At 43.4% G+C, this 17,193-nt stretch overlaps 1 pseudogene; it reads right to left on the reverse strand.

The window, feature by feature from the left end:
- The window catches only part of LOC105862849 (tubulin polyglutamylase complex subunit 2 pseudogene), a 153,699-nt pseudogene that overhangs the window by 107,182 nt on the left and 29,324 nt on the right, over positions 1-17,193 (reverse strand).

Below are 17,193 nucleotides of genomic sequence, written 5' to 3' on the forward strand. Positions count from 1 at the left end.
GGAGGAAAACAAAAACCAATAGTCCAAAATGAAGAGACACGACAAACAAATAATCCTGCCACTATCACCGCAGGCACTTGTTACAGAGAAATGGAAAGGATCTGGCTGAATGTTGACTCTGCACACAAATGCAAAGGCCAAAAGGCACATGTGTTTTATTCCATATCACCCTGGTGGGGTCAGAGAGAAGGTCAAATGCAAACAAACTTCCACATTTTCATTCATATGCACAAGACACGACATACAAACACACACCCAAGAGAAAATTGACATCTACTTCTGACTTTAGGGAAGGATGATAAGAGGAGTAGAAAACAAAGGCATAATTAGGGATTGGGCATCACATAATGGAATGGGCTGCATCTTTAAATGGGAGAAATTTCTATCCCACGTGGTATTATCAAGGTTGTCATGGGAGAAAGAATATCGAATAGGGAAAGGGAAAAATATATACTTATTTAGGGAAGAGGGTTTGAGTGTCTATGCATGCATGAATGAATGCATGAATGAATGCATGAATGAATGTGTGGTGTGAGCGGACAGCACAGCCACACTTCAATATAGAGTTTGCCACGAGGGGCTGCAGAACAAAAGGCCCTTTCTGAGGTCACCTACATGTGTAGAACCACTGGATTTCCCTCATGAGCCTTGGAACCCCAATCTGGGCTACTCAATGGTGAGTGACTACCTGAGTCCCTGTAGGTGACTCAGGGCTACATCCTTAGAGTCTTGTCCCCTCACATGACCCCTGTCAATTCCTGCTGCTCTCACAGTGCCCTACTGCTAATCCTTCTCTAGACTGCTCTTAAGGCAGTTTACTCCTGGAATGTGCTTCCCTTGGTTGGCTCCTAGGGGCTAGTAGCCCTGACTCCCAAATGACAGAATGCAGGTAATGACTGCAGCTTAAGAGGGGAAATCCAGATACTCAGCGCATGTCAGGCTATGAGTCAATATTCCCTTAGGAGCAACCCGCCTACTTAAGAAGAACCTTATAATACCCACAGGTGTGACCAGAAAACTGACTACCTCATTATAGTAAATTCTGGCTCAAAGTTTATGAAGGAATGATATATCGATGGATAAATCAGTACATCTACACTTTTGGATGAACATTTTCACACAGACATTTATATTCCATAACTAGAGCCTCAGAAAGAGACAGACCTTTTCCCTCAACACCTGAAAAGAATAAACCCCACTCTTAGGGCTTGAATTCCTTTTGAGCATTATTTCACGTTTTTTCACTTATAAAGGGTGGAGGGAGAGGGCTGGGAGGCCAAATTGTTGGCATTTCTGGAGCGACAGTGCCCCCAAGCGGATTCTATTTGAGACTAGCTTCCAGCTAGTCTCTGTGTACACTGAGGGGAGGCCTCTGAGAGGAGGAAGCATAAGTTTTCGGAAATGGGCAAATTCTGGGGCTGCACCTGCGGACCCCACAGGGTGACTCCTGGTTTAATGAGAGAGAGAGGGAGTCAAGTTGGGCTACCAAGGAGCCATTGGCTGCCAGGCCTGCCAGGCTCTGGGAGTCTCTGGAGTCCTGTCCTCAGCAGCCGCCATGTTTGGCAACATGGAACTGAAACTACCACAAGGGATTTGCCTCTGGATCTTTCCTGCTAGTGCTGGGGCAACATTGGGGCATTAAGAGTGACACTTTCCTGGTAGTCAAGGCCACTGGGAATTCCGGACCTAAGGGTCCATCTGGAAAACCTAGGCCCAGCCCAGTAAAGAGGAGGAGCCAGCACCAGAATGTCATGGGTAGTCTCTTGTAGAAAGGATTAATATCCTGATTACTGGATACTAGAACAAAAGAAGAAATGGTAACATGGTGCACGGCCTCCCAAGTTCTGGTTGATTCCTTTCGTTCCTGTCAGAGAAAGTCTGCGTCACAGGCCCCACAGGATGGCATGCTATGCATCTTCTCCCACTGCACAGAGCATGGCGGCATCCACTGGGGATCCACAAGTCAACGTGGCCTCCCTTCTCTGGAGATGGGAGTCACGGGTCTGTATTGCTCATGCATTACAGTTGGGGAACATTCCAAACGTCCCCTGTTCCCTGGCCTCAAGTGGTATGATTTGGGAACTTGCCCCCGGAAATATACCTGGGGTCACACATATGGAGGAGTATGTTCTCTGGGTCTGGCTTTCCCAGAGCACTGCTCCGGGTAAAGAAGCACACGGACACTGATAAGGAAGACCCTCATCAACCTCATACCAACATATTACCTGGCATCTGCATTCATGCTTACCTATTGCATCAGTCACCTGAGACCCCACCCCACGGACCACCCTAACTTAATGAAAGTGGAAGAAACTCGGTAGATGAGGCTGAGATTTGGTGGCAAGTCCCCTCTGAGCCTGCTGGCGAATAAACCATGGTTCTCCAGTCTCCGTGTGCTGCTTGGTTTGTCCTTGCAACCACCCACTGTAACCCTTGCTGTAACAAGACCGACACACTCAGTTTTTGGTGGGGGTGTGATCACATCCTCTAGGTCCTTACCCTGACCAGTTCATCAACAGAGAAATAGGTCAGTTGTCCCAAAGGCTCAGCGCATATGGATGCCCTGAGCATGAATTCAGGAAACTCATGAGTGCGAAGTACTGGAGCCCCAGCAATAACTTTTAGAAACGATCGAGTAGGTACGAAAGAAAAGGAGTGCAGCCCTGGGCCTACTGTATCCTTGGGCTAGCGTTGAACAGGTAGCACAGATACAGGCAGGTGGGAACTGGCACAGAGTATGACCACGACAGTGGTTCTCCAGTAGCAGGCAATAGGTCATAAAGGTCCATGGAAAGCCCTGTGTGCCCAGGAGTATTTCATATCATTTCAGTCCTTGGCTGGTCTTACTGATGGGGGTGAATCTAAGAAATTCAAGAAGGAAGGGGACTGTGGAGAGAACAACAGGTAGAAAAAATGTGGAAAGAAGGGGCAGACTGTGACTGAAGTCAACAGTGATAACATTTACACAGGGTCACCAGACTTTGTTGATTGCAAACTCCCTCAGCAAGCATAAGGTTGAGACCAAGAGATATAGACAAAACCAGGGAACAAGGGATGTTCTTGGTCATTACCTTCAGGCTCTTGTGAATTTTACACAAGGAAAATGAGGAAGATGTCTGCAGAGGCTCAGGGAATTGCTCCCTGTGCAATGAGAGTTGCAACGGTAAGAATAGTCTTCTGGAAGAATGCACTAGGTGACACCTTGGCATGAGTATGACAACAGTCAGAGGGACAAAAGACAATTTGCCCATAGCGTTGAGGACTGGCTCTTCAAAAAAGGCTACTGCTAGTCCTGCCCAGATTGGCCGCCACCAGGCTCCTCAGCTGGCATTTCCTGTATAGGTACGCCAGGCAGCTGGCTGTCCACCTTGGCTTGCCACCTGTCCCTGGTGCTTTTACTGCCCGACCCGCCACGGTCTTCCCTGAGGCCTCCAGAGAACTCTGATCTGTCTGGGGATCTGTCCCTTGTCCCTGCTGGACCCCAACTGCACTCCCAAGCCACTCCTCCCCAGGAAACCCCAGGCCTGGCTTTGCGGGAGCGCCAAACAGTTTCCTCTGGATGGCACTGTTGCACCACAAATGCCCGCCTGCCCTTCCCCCAGGTCCACTCCCTCCGCCCTTGGCTGAGGAAAAAACGCCAACCACTGTCCAATCTGGCTCCAACATGGCGGATAGCACCCTCTCGCCCATGTGGAGGAGGAGCTGTCCCACTGCCCTGAGCCTGGCCTCACTAGGGTCCCCTTCACCTGCCTTCCTGACCAAAAGGGAAGAGTCCACCTGCAGTCCCCCTAGCAATGCAGTGGAACCTACCCAATGCCGATCTAAGCCGTGACCACTGTGTGCTATGTGAGGGCCAAGATCCACACTGGGCACAGGGCTGGTCCCAACCCCAGCACCTGCTAGCCAGGAGACACTCTGACAATTCTCCTTTTGCCAGCCCTATGTCCATCCCCAGATAGCTATTACCTGGACGCCTAACGTGCAAAGCACATAGAGGTGTGTGTGCTTTTGCAGACTGGCATATGTTAGGCCAGATGTGGACAAGGACAAGGCAGAATTGATTACATTTTCTTCCCCATAAATGGTTGCGTATTGTAAGACATATGTTAACTATTATTGTGTCAGGACTGATTAAAAAGGGGAATACCCCAAACCCATGCAAAAATGCAAATTTCCCGGGAAGAATTCTCTGAAGTGGCGATCTTTCATGTCTCCCCCTTACCTTTAGCTCTGTATCTGCAGGTGGCACCGTCTTTCTTTCATCCTGATTGGACTCTGTGTTGACTGCAATCCCACTCATCCCCATGAGGCTACAAAAAAGAAGGGGGACATGGAATTGGTAAAGACAATTCTGTAGGGTCATCTTTGACTTCAACAGAAATTACAGAGTAAAAATCAACCCTACTCATTTCTAGGCAATTGCATGAAGTCATTTGGGGCTGTAATAAAGAAGCAGCTCTCCTGGAACGATGTATGTTGAAAAAAGGTAGAATTTATCCTTGGCTTTGTGTTCATTGACAACTATAACCAGCCTACCTTGGGCGTCTATCCTCACACGACTTCTCTGCTGGTATCTGTACTGTGTGACTATGGAGAAGTATATGTCAAAATATCCAACTGAGGCTGTTTCCTAGGAGCACGTCATATTAATCGAATAACATACCCTCGAAGGACCTGTAGCTAATGTGGCTAGAAAAGGAACGGGAGGCCGGGCGCTGTGGCTCACGCCTGTAATCCTAGCTCTTGGGAGGCCGAGGCGGGCGGATTGCTCAATGTCAGGAGTTCAAAACCAGCCTGAGCAAGAGCGAGACCCCGTCTCTACTATAAATAGAAAGAAATTAATTGGCCAACTGATATATATATAAAAAATTAGCCGGGCATGGTGGCGCATGCCTGTAGTCCCAGCTACCCGGGAGGCTGAGGCAGAAGGATCACTGGAGCCCAGGAGTTTGAGGTTGCTGTGAGCTAGGCTGACGCCATGGCACTCACTCTAGCCTGGACAACAAAGCGAGACTCTGTCTCCAAAAAAAAAAAAAAGAAAAGGGGAGGGGAGGGGAGGGGAGGGGAGGGGAGGGGAGGGGGGGAGGGGAGGAGGGGAGGGGAGGGGAGGGGAGGGGAGGGGAGGGGAGGGGAGGGGAGGGGAGGGGAGGGGAGGGGAGGGGAGGGGAGGGGAGAGGAGAGGAGAGGAGAGGAGAGGAGAGGAGAGGAGAGGAGAGGAGAGGAGAGGAGAGGAGAGGAGAGGAGAGAAGAGAAGAGAAGAGAAAAGAAAAGAAAAGGAACGGGAAGCAGGTATCTATAATCTGGCTGCACAGAGATAAACCGCACGGACTTTCTAGGGATGACAGCAAATCCTTCTCGGGGCTGGTTATGTCCCAATGTACTCAGGAGCTGGTTTCAGGGTGGACAGAGACACTACTCCATGTACCTCTCAATCACACATCCTCTCCCTGTCAGAACTGGGAGTTTAACGCATACACAACGTCAGCCAGAAAGAACTACTTTTTGAGATGAATCAAAGTAAAATAATTTTTAAAGGATGATAAAACTTGGACCAGCCATGGTTAGAGAAAATTGACAAACCAAATTGGTTATTTTGTGACATATAGCAATTTTATAACCATAATTATTACTGATAACACATACAAAAGATGTCAATATTTTATAATATTGGAATATATATTAATCACATAATAAGCACAGCTCAAAGAAAGTTAAACACCATTTTATATTTGACCATGTTTTTTGTATGGTTTTGACATATTAAATAAATCTGATGTTTGTTTTAGACTTTTAGTGGCCCTAATATATAAAAAGCTAGTTTAAGGTCAAAAGGCTGGATCTAGAAGTTAAGTTTTGGAAAGGTTGTCAAATATCAAAGACTTAAAACATCTGTTTATATATAATCACAAACCACTATAAAATAAGGGTCATTTATTTAACCAAGAGAGGTAGTCATTAAAAGACTTTAAAGGTGATAAAGTTATATAGGTGAACTTAACCCTTTTAAAGTTTAGTTTTTTAGTCAAACGTAATAAAGAGAGTACAGGGATTATCTGATAAAGTATAACATCTTTTCTTTTTCTAAGTCAGTAACCAAAATTAAAGAAAAACCTTTTGTAGTGATAATTTCAATTAAAAACGAAACATGTTACAGAATCAAAATGAGTACAACATGTCATTTTATTGACAGAAAGTTTTGTTTTAGCCAAAATTTAATAAAACTTTATCCCAACCTGCACATACCATATACTATCTACAAAATATATCTTAAAACCTTTTGTTTTGTCTTAATATATATTTTTAAATAACCAGTCACTTTAGGACAAAAATTTTATGCAAGGTCTTTTTTTATATTATTGTCTTTGTTTAACCTTTTTTTTACCAAAAATATATTTTTGTATTTACTGTCTTTTTACATCATTTTTTTATTTACGAGTGGAATTTTGTTTTTCTTTTAAAAAAATTTTTTTGATTTAACCTTTAAATAACCTCTGAATTAGACAAGGTTTTATATATTTTATTAAGAATACATTTTATTTTATAATTTTTTATTAGATAATTTTATTTTTTGGTATACTTAGAGAATTACATGCATTGACTAGAATTTTTATTTTTAGTAACTTTAAACTTTAGTGAAAGCTTAAAAAGTAGGAAGTCATGAATTGTTTATCATAAGACACTTGTCTCCATGAAGCAAGATTGTAGGTTATTATAAAATTATAGCCAAACTGATATTTTAAATATATATATATTTTTTAAACAGAAAAATCTTAAATCTTTGAAAAGAGACTCAGTTTTTTAAACAAGTATAAGACCTAATAGACAGACTGAAGTATAAGTTAATAAGGAGGCTGAATCTCTTGTTTTTTGTGTGGTTTATTAATAAGTGGATAAAAATCTTTTGTTATTTCTATTAATTATATGACAATTTAGTTTAAAAGAGAAAACCAAATTTTATTGTATTAATGTGTTAATGATAAAGTTAATGATAAAATCTTATAAACAAATCCATCTAATTTTAACCAATTTGACTGTAAGTTAAGACTTTTATGAACCTTATAACCTTTAACTTTTATATCTACTTATTTTTTAATGATCATTTATATATTGAATAAGTAGTTTTAAAAATCAATAAATTAAACAAAATTGTCTTTTAACAAAACTAATACTTATGGCTTATAACATTTTTATTAAAAATTTTTTTTTTTTTTTTTTTTTTTTGAGACAGAGTCTCGCTTTGTTGCCCAGGCTAGAGTGAGTGCCATGGCGTCAGCCTAGCTCACAGCAACCTCAAACTCCTGGCTCAAGCAATCCTGCTGCCTCAGCCTCCCAAGTAGCTGGGACTACAGGCATGCGCCACCATGCCCGGCTAATTTTTTGTATATATATTAGTTGGCCAATTAATTTCTTTCTATTTATAGTAGAGACGGGGTCTCACTCTTGCTCAGGCTGGTTTCGAACTCCTGACCTTGAGCAATCCGCCCGCCTCAGCCTCCCAGAGAGCTAGGATTACAGGCGTGAGCCACCGCGCCCGGCTTATTAAAAATTTTTATATAGAATTCTTTTTGTTTTTATCTAGAAGTTTTAATTACATATACTAATCATAATGTCAACACTTAGAAAAAACCTAGGAAGTTAAAGTAACTTTGAACTATTAGTCACCAATCTTATTAGTATTTTTGAATATAAAGATAAGATATCAAGGTATAAGCTTAAACTTATGTTTAAGTATTAATGTTTTAGTATTATATCTTATAAATGACCCAGATATTTTATGATTATCTTTTTTTAACTTAACATAATGACTTTAAGATTTTAAATTACATGAAAACTTTATTTGTATTTATTTGATTTATATTTACCTAATTTATCTTATTTATTTATTTATCTTAGCAGTTTACTTAGATTTCAGCTATTAGTTTAAGTTACTTTTTGTTAATCATTTTTATACACTGTAAATTAGATACATATAACATAGAACAGGGCTCAAAATATAAACTTATAAATCTTACCAAGAAAAAATAAATAAGTATTTTAATAAGACTTCTTTTTTTTTTATTTCGGCATATGATGGGGGTACAGATTTTAAGGTTTCAATAAATGCCTTTTCCCCCCTCCCCCCCAAGTCTTATTTTAAACAAATATAACATTACTTTTAAATTTTATAAACATAGTAGTCACTTTAGAATATCTTGTTTAAAGGTATTAGTTAATGAGCTCTTTCCAAAACATCACAGGGCTTAAAGTGTCTCTGGCCCCCAAAGTTTGGGAACAAAGGTCACTGTTCCCATAAAGGCTTGCTGAAAATCTACTAAGATTAATAGGATTAACAGGAGAAAGAATTAAACTTATACATGGGCACCTTTAGAATGAATACTCAAAGATGCAGGGGAAATTGTCTATTTTTTTATGTTTAAAGATGGACAGCTGTGTAGAAATATGATTGGACAAAAAGGGTACGAGCTAATTTTAACAGGCTTAGTGGCGGAACCAGCAAGGCTTTTTATATTTAGATTCTGCTTGGCCTCTTGAGTGTGCATTTTTTTCTTTCTGGGTGTAGGGCAAGGCCCTTTCTGATATGGGGTTTTATAGTAAAACAAAGTAAAATCAAAGTAGGTCAGATAATTACATTTTGGCCATTTTACATAGAATAATTTTAGGTCTTATGGCTAGCTTCAGGGAAGAATTGGTACAAGAGGCAGGCAAGGTCAGAACATTTTGATTCTGAAGACTTTAAGTTAGTTTTTTGAATCCCATCAACATAGATCACCTGACTGTAGACTGAGGGGAAAAAAAACTTTTAGCACCAATCCTTAGCACCTCAAACAATGATACAAAGTGGTAACATGCTTTTTACATGAGGATCAAGATTAAGCTGTTTTAAAAAACAATCTAAAAAGTTTCAAAACAATTTTTTGGGGTGTGAACTTTAGTACATGCAATATTTGTAAAGAATAAGACTGCTTTGAGATTCTCGTGGATTTTAACCATCATTTACTTTTTATATTAAAATAAATTACTATATAAAAATTATTAATTTAGAAATTTTTTCTTAGACAAAAACATTGTTATAGTACATAATGTACACATAACTGGCTAGCTTGTAAAGAGTAGGACAAAAAGGGACAAGACTAAGGGAAAACTAAAGATTTCAATTTAAGTTTTTCTAACTAAGACTTTTAGGACAACTTTGAATCTCTAACAGTATTGTTAATATTAAATGATAATGAGTTAGAGACAACTTTTGTGTACCTCTCTACAGGCATTGAATTGGTGGAAGTAAACTATATCTATAGTTAGGATTAAAAGACCAAAACCAAAATGTTTTTATAAACCTTCGACCATTAAGTTCATTTTTTGTGGCCAGGCCTGGTGGCTCAGGCTTGTAATCCTAGCACTCTGGGAGGCCAAGGTGGGCGGATTGCTCAAGGTCAGGAGTTCCAAACCAGCCTGAGCAAGAGTGAGACCCAGTCTCTATTATAAATAGAAAGAAATTAATTGGCCAATTAATATATATAGAAAAAATTAGCCGGGCATGGTGGTGCATGCCTGTAGTCCCAGCTACTTGGGAGGCTGAGGCAGCAGGATTGCTTGAGCCCAGGAGTTTGAGGTTGTTGTGAGCTAGGCTGACGCCATGACACTCACTCTAGCCTGGGCAATAAAATAAAGTGAGACTCTGTCTCAAAAAAATAAATAAATAAAGTTTATTTTTTGTTTTTGTTTACTTGGTATTTTATTTATTCTAATTTGCTGATACTTAGGCACATTTGCATTTTTATCTTAAAGTTAAACACATAGGTATTTTTGTTGGAATTCAGATTTAGTGATTATCGTTAGACCAAATATTAAATTTACTTTACTTACCAAAAATCACACATTATTTTGTCTTTGGCTAAGTTTATATTTTTATAACCTTTATATCAAATCTTGACACCTCAAGAACATAAAAATGTCCAGTAAAACCCAGGCAAAAACAAATGTATGCTGATAATTTGAAAGCATTTTTACTATTACTTTAATAATAACCTTTTTATTTTTTAATAATAACCCAGCTTATTTACCAAAGATTACTAAATTCACGAGAAGCATTTGGGTTTAATTTTATGAGTGCTCCCTTATTTTTAAGCCACTCCGGAGCCAAGTAAGCACTAACATGTAATACATGGACAGACACAAAACATATCCAAACATACACTCTCTCACACACATACATGCACACAACATTTTAATAGATTTTTATGCTAGAACTCTAGCCATGAAATGGTAACGCAAACTCACCAGTCTGTAAAAGACAGCTGGATCTAAATTTCTTCTGATGAGACTGGAACTTCACATGGCAAACTTTAGTTGCCCTGATAGGTAACCTAATCAGGCCTGTGGATCAAAGTTTTGAGTAAAGCCGTTTCCATGGCAGTTTGATTTTTAAAAACCTTTACTTCTTTTTAATTCTTCAGTTCAAAATGAGTTTTCAATGCTTGCATTTTGGCTATAAGCTCTCCAAGTAGCCTTTCAATTGTAAATATTGACCATTTCAGCTCTGAATTTTTCTTGATGTAATTTGCCCTTTCGTAAAAACGTGAGCACAAGAGCTATAACCAGCTGGAGCCCTAAAAAACCTGGCATGCCTTTGAATCTTTTTATTTACAAAAACACTTGCAAGTAGAGGCGTCATAAACCAACTGGGGTGCCCAATGGGGGTCATTCTCCTTGTCCTTCCTCATTTTTAAGGGATTTCCAATTTTTCTTTAAAAGAAGCAACCAAACTGTAATATACGGTTTGGTGTCTTGGATCAGAGTGTGCTGATTGTGGGTGGGGCTCCTCAATGTTTCCGTTTCTCTCTTGGGCGTTTAGTACCTCCCAGAGGGCTCAAAACGCCCAGTAATCAGCTCTTATATGCCTTTCCTAGAGGAGCCTATTTAAAATTAATTTGTTAGGGGGTTCCCTGTAGGGCCACTCGGGCCTCAGGGAATCGCCCCAGGTAACTCCCACTCAGGGCCCCAGTAACCCAGAGTGGCCAAGGTTGGGAGGAGCAAGATGCCCCTTCTCTTTGGAGCTGAGGAACTCAGTCTCTCATTTTTCCCAAAACAAGAACGGTTCAGTTTCCTCTTTTAAAACTGCACAGAAAAGCCAATTGAGATTAATTTTAGGATAAAAAGACAATAGAGAAGACCCTTTAGAATACACCTCCAAATCTAAGTTAGAATCCCAAAGAACAATTACTAGGAAAAGAACCAGCTCAGAATAAACCAAGACCATCAACCAAAAAACGGGAGGTCCAGGCAGGAAGACTTACCAGTTTCGCCAAAGGAGAAGCTTGGAAGTCCAAGGGCATAAAAGGGCCATGCAAGTGCCTGGTGGTCCTGAGTCTTCTCTGAGATCCTGCCATCTACACCAAAATTGTGGATGGAAAAAAAGCCAAACTCTGTAATATAATTTTAAAGAGGTTTATTTTTACCCAAATTTGAGGACCATGACCACAGGTACTCCCAAGAAGCCTTGAGCAAGTAGACTCCCTGTGGTTGGGTTACAGTTTGGTTTTATACATTTCAGGGAGGCAGTGTTACAGGTAAAGTCATCAATCAATACGTGGGAGGCATACATTGGCTTGGCCCAAAAAGGTGGGACTTCTTGAAAGGGGGGGTGGCTTACAGGTTATAGGTGGGTTTAAAGATTCTTTGGCTTGTAATTGGTTAAAGACTTGAAGCTTTCTCTAAAGGCTTAGAATGTTTTAACATAAGGAATTGTTATCAGAGGTAAGCCACTGGACACAGATTTGTTGTGTAAATTGGGGACCTGCAGGTTTCTCTTGCAAACCCTTAGTCCAGTCAATGGGTCACAAAGGCTGTTTCCAAGACGGAAGTGGGGCATAAAGAGGCATGTCTGACTTCTTTCCTCTTGGCAGAAAACTTAGTTTTAGGATATTCCTTTGACCACCAGGGGGTCCATTGGGTCAGTCGGTGGGGGATGAGCCTTAAAATTTTATTTTAGTTCACACTTTCGATGAACATTTTCACACAGACATTTATATTCCATAACTAGAGCCTGAAACAAAGACCCACCTTTTTCTCAACACCTGAAAAGCATAAACCCTACTCTTAGGGCTTGAATCCATTTTGAACATTCTTTGGCGTTTTTTCACCTACAAAAGGTGGAGGGAGAGGCCTGGCAGGCCAAACAGGGGGCATTTCTGGAGCAACAGTGCCCCCAAGCGGAAACTTTTTATGTATAACTTCCAGCTAGTCTCTGTGTACACTGAGGGAAGGCCTCAGAGAGGTGGAAGGGTAAGTTTGGGGAAATGGGGGAATTCTGGGGCTGCACCTGCGGACCCCACTGGGTGACGCCAGGATTAATGAGAGAGAGAGGAGTCAGGCTTGGCTACCAAGGAGCCCTTGACTATCAGGCCTGCCAGGTCAGGAGTCCCTGCAGTCCAGTCCTCGGCGGCCGCCATGTTTGGGAACTTTGAGCTGAAACTACCACAGGGGATTTGCCTCCGGATCTTTCCTGCTGGTAGAGGGACAACATTGGGGCATTAAGAGGGACACTTTCCTGACAGTCGGGGTGACTGGGAAATCCGGACCTAATGGTCCATCTGGAAAACTTGGGCCCAGCCGAGTAAAGAAGAGGAGCCAGCACCAGAATGTCATGGGCAGTCTCTTGTAGAAAGGATAAATGTCCTGATTACTGGATACTAGAAGAAAATAAGAAGTGCATGGTCCCCTCAAGTTCTGATTGATTCCTTTCCTTCCTGTCAGAGAAAGTCTGCATCACAGGCCCCACAGGATGGCATGCTATGCATCTTCTCCCACTGCACAGAGCATGGTGGCATCCACTGGGAATCCACAAGTCAACGTGGCCTCCGTTCTCAGGAGCTGGGGGACACGGGTCTGTATAGCTCATGCATTACAGTTGGGGAACATTGCAAACATCCCCTATTCCCGGGCCTCCAGTGGGATCACCTGGGAACTCACCCCGGAAATATACCCCAGGTGACACATATGGAGGAGTATGTTCTCTGAGTCTGAGTTTCCCAGAGCACTGAGTGGGCTAATGGAGCACACAGAGACTGATAAGGGAGATTCTAATTACCTAATACTAACCTATCACCTGGCTTCCGCAGTCATGCTTACATAGTGCATACACCACCGAGACCCCACTCCTTAGACCACCCTAACCTAATAAAATTGGTGGAAATCCCACACATGGGGCTCAGAACTTGGTGGCAAGTCCTCACTCCAATATACACCCTTCTCCCAAAAAGTCAGGCCTTGGAGGCCCAACACTTCACTCTGCCTGCATTCTCTCCCTCCCTTGAGAAAGACATCCCACTTGTGACCCCAGGAGGGTCTCCTGGGTCCCTTCCCACTCTTGAATTACACAAAGTGGGGTTTAGCAAACCCTGCTTGGAAAAGCACCTTTCTTCCATGAAAAACTGGTTATTCAAGTTCTAGGAAGGAGAAGAAAACACAAGACAATGGCCAGAGCCTCTGCCTTTCTAGATGGCATCTTGTAAAGGGACATACACTCCTAGCTCTACCCCTGCAATCCAAGTCCCACTGAGCCTGATGCTGCCCATGGGGCCATGTAAGGATGTGGAGTTAAATGCAAGGGTGAAGGCGCCAGGGCCCACCACCATTTTCCATGGCACCTGAGCCTGCCCTGCCTGTCCCTTCTGCCACACAGCAGTCTTTCCCTGGACCAAAGCCAATACTTTGACCTTCTGCAGGCACTTGGCTTCCTGCGCTTCAGATTGTTTAGGTACGTCCCTCTTGGCCAGTGGAAACTTAGAGTCCCCTTTGTCCAAAAAGTTTGTCACCGCAGCCATTTTTCCACTCCTGATGTCAGAGAGAAGGTCCTGGTATGCTCAGAGCACACAAATGAGGGAGGGTCGGAGGCATAAAATACTGACAGGGGTGAGTGGCCTGGTTCCAAGGCAACTGCCCAGTGATTTTGGAAATAGACATAACAGAAAATGGGAGCCGAGGTGTACTCTAGTGACAATCTGAGTGTGAGCCTGGTGGAGTGCCACCATGCCTGGCAAATCTGTCTTCTAACAAAGAGAAAGGAACATCTCAGCTCGGGCTACCACAGTGGCCAATGGCTGAAGATCACTAGGAGACCAATGGTTCTTCACTGGGGTACATTGTAAACATGGAGCCATCTAGGCTGTACCGATCCTTGCTCCTAAGGGGAGGGGCACTAGGGAAGCTGCCCACAGCCCTGGGTCCTGAGCTTCCAGCCCAGAGTCCTGGATCCCTGGTGCAGGCTCCTGCTAGTAACGCCAAGACATGGCCGCCACCAGGCTCAGCAGCCGGGACTTCCTGTACAAGTCCGCCAGGTGGCTGGCTGTCCACCTCGGCCTGCCACCTGGCCCTGGTGCATCCATAGCCTGACACGCCACGGGCCACCCAAGGCCCCCAGAGAGTTCTAATCTGTTCTGGGTACCGTCCCCTGTCCCTGCTGGACCCCCACTGCACTCCCAAGCCACTCCTCCTCAGGAAATACCAGGCCTGGCTTCGGGGGAGCGCAAAACAGTTTCCTCTGGATGGCACTGTTGCAACAAAAATGCCTGCCTGCTCTTCCCCAGGTCCACTCCCTCCGCCCTTGGCTGAGGAAAAAACGCCAACCACTGTCCAATCTGGCTCCAACATGGCGAACAGCACTCTCTCACCCATGTGGAGAAGGAGTTGTCCCACAGCCCTGAGCCTGGCCTCACTAGGGTCCCCTTCACCTGCCTTCCTGACCAAAAGAGAAGAGTCCACCTGAAGTCTCCCTAGCAACGCACTGGAACCTACCCAATGCCAACCTATGCCATGACACTGGGTGCTATGTGAGGGCCAAGATCCACACTGGGCACAGGGCTGGTACCAATCCCAGCCCCTGCTGGCCAGGAGACATTTTGTCGTGGGTGCTCTCACAGGTCAGTCCAAGGCCAGTTTGATGACCAGGACAAAGGTGACTAGTGTCCCAGAGTTATCTGCAGGGAGCAACGAGGCAAGACACATTCTAAGTCCTGGACAGAGGGCCCTTCTCACTATGGCAGCCCATGGTGGTACAGGCATGGCTAGGTCAGACAGGAACAGAGCCAGGTGCCACCCCTAAGACACCAATTCTCCTCACCCGGAGCCCAGATCCATGTCCAGAGAGTTCGTACCTGGAGGCCTGCTTTGAAGAACACATAGAGGTGTATGTGCTTCTGCAGACTTGCATATGTTAGTCCAGACATGGACAAGGAAAAGGAGGAGGCAGAGTTTTTACATTTAATTCCCCAGAAATGGGTGCGTATTCTAATAGATATCTGTTACTGTGTCAGGACTGATTAAAAAGGGGAATACCCCAAACACACGCAAAAACTCAAAATGTCCGGGATGACTTCTCTGAACTGGCCGTGGGCCATGTCTCCCCTTACCTTTAGTTCTGTATCTTCAGGTGGCCCTGTCCTTCATCCTGGTTGGACACTGTGCTGACTCCAATGCTACTCATCCCCTTGATGCTACAAAAAAGAAGGGGGACATAGAATCGGTACAGAAAATTCTGTAGGGTCATCTTTGACTTCTACAGAAATTACAGAGTAAAAGTCAACCTACTCATTTCGAGGCAATTGCATGAAGTCATTGGGGGCTATAATAAAGCAGCAGCTCTTCCGGAACTGTATATTTTGAAATAAGGGAGACTTTACCCTTAGCTTTCTGTTCATTGACAACTACAACCAGCCTACCTTGGGCGTCTGGACTCAGACAACTTCTCTCCTGGTATTTGTACTGTGTGCCTACAGAGAAGTATATGTCAAAATCTCCAACTGAGGCTTTTTCCTAACCTCATATCAATGGAGTAATGCACCCTAGATGGACTGGTAGCTCATCTGGCTAGAAAAGGAACGGGAAGCAGGTATCTGCAGTCTGGCTGCACACATATCCACCACAATGACTTAGTAGGGATGAAGGCAAATCATTCTTGGAGTCTTGTGTATCTCAATGTACTCAGCAGCTGGTTTCAGGGTGGACAGAGACACTACTCCATGTACCTGTCAGTCACACATCCTCACCCTGTCAGAACTGGGACTTAATACCCAGACACAAGGTCAGACCTCTTAAAGAAAAGAAGATAGGAATGAGGAAAACTGAAACCAAGTGTCCAAAATGAAGAGACACGGTAAACAAATGACCCTGCTGGTATCACCCCCATTAGTTGTTACAGGGGAAATGGAAAGGATCTGGCTGGATGTTGACTCTGCACACATGTACAAAGGCCAAGGAATGTGTGTTTTATTCCATATCAGCCTGGTGGGGTCAGAGAGAAGGCTGAAAGCAGACAAACTTCCACATGTACACTCATCTGCCTGAGACACAAGATGCAAACACACAGGAGAAAATTGGGATCTACTTCTCACTTTAGGGAGGGATGGTAAGAGGAGTAGAAGACAAACACAATTTGGGATTGTACATCACACAATAGAATGGGCTGTCTCTTTAACTGGGAGAAATCTCTATCCACAGTGGTATTCCCAAGGTTGTCACTGGACAATGAATATCGAAAAGGAAAAGGGAAAAATGTACACATATTTTGGGAAGACAGTTTGTGTGTGTATGCATGCATGAATGTTTGCATGCATGAATGTGTGGGGTGAGTGAACAGCACAGCCACACTTCCATGTAGAGTTTGCAACGAGGGGCTGCAGAACCAAAGACCCTTTCTGAGGTCTCCGACATGTGTGGAACCACGAGGTTCCCCTCCTGAGCCTTGGAACTCCAATCTGGGCTACTAAATTGGGAGTGACTACCTGAGTCACTGAGGGTGACCCAGGGCTACATCCTTAGAGTCTTGTCCCCTCACATGGCCCCTGTCAATTCTTGCTGCTCCCACAGTGCCCTACTGCTACTCTTTCTCTGGACTGTTCCTAAAGCAATTTGCTCCTGGACTGTGCTTGGCTTGGTTGGCTCCTTGGGGCTAGTAGCCCTGGCTCCCTGAGAACAGAATGCAGGTAATGACTGCAGCTTAAGAGGGGAAATCCAGATACTCAGCCCATTTCAGGCAATGAGTCAATATTTCCTTAGGAACAACCCACCTACTCAGGAGAAACAATATAATACCCACAGGTGTGACCAGAAAACTGGCTACTTCAAATATAGTAAATTCTGGCTCAAACCTTATGAGGAGATGATGTATTGATGGATAAATCGATACATCTACACCTT

Source organism: Microcebus murinus, chromosome X (assembly GCF_040939455.1).
Source record: "Microcebus murinus isolate Inina chromosome X, M.murinus_Inina_mat1.0, whole genome shotgun sequence".
Classification (NCBI taxonomy): domain Eukaryota; kingdom Metazoa; phylum Chordata; class Mammalia; order Primates; family Cheirogaleidae; genus Microcebus; species Microcebus murinus.